Genomic DNA, 612 nt, shown 5'->3' on the forward strand with positions numbered 1-612 from the left:
TTTAACCTTCAATAAAAAAGTAGGAAAAAGAAGGCATTCTTGCCAGCATGGATGGAACTGGAGAGCATTATGCTAAGTGAAATTAGCCAGTCAGAGAAAAATAAATACCACATGATCTCACTCATTTGTGGAATATAGAGAACAACATAGACTGATCAACAGGGACAGATCCAAAGACAGAGAAACAGTGATCAAACTATTAATTCCCAGAGGGAAAGTAGGGGAGGGTGGGGGTAAGGGGAAGAGATCAACCAAAGGACTTGTATGCATGCATGCAAGCCAAACCAATGGACAGGGGGATGAGAGCATGAGGATGGGGGCTACTGGGGAGGATGAGGACACATTTCTAATACCTTAACTAATAAAGAATTTAAAGATTTAAAAAAAAATAAAGTAAAATAAAACCAGAGGTTTCACACTCCCTGACTTCAAATTACACTATAGACCCCACAATAATCAAAACAGCATGGTATTGGCAGAAAACAAACACTCAAACTGAGTTGAGAACCTGGAAATAACCCCACATATATACGGGCAGCTAATTATCAACAAAGAAGACAAAAACAAACAACAGAGCTAGGCGGGAGGCCGGAGGCAGGCGCCAGGAACAGC

The 612-nt window shown here is 41.0% G+C and overlaps 1 pseudogene; it reads left to right on the forward strand.

Moving 5' to 3' along the window:
* The window catches only part of LOC102770677, a 40,243-nt pseudogene that overhangs the window by 37,566 nt on the left and 2,065 nt on the right, over positions 1-612 (forward strand).

Source organism: Myotis davidii, unplaced genomic scaffold (assembly GCF_000327345.1).
Source record: "Myotis davidii unplaced genomic scaffold, ASM32734v1 scaffold681, whole genome shotgun sequence".
NCBI lineage: Eukaryota > Metazoa > Chordata > Mammalia > Chiroptera > Vespertilionidae > Myotis > Myotis davidii.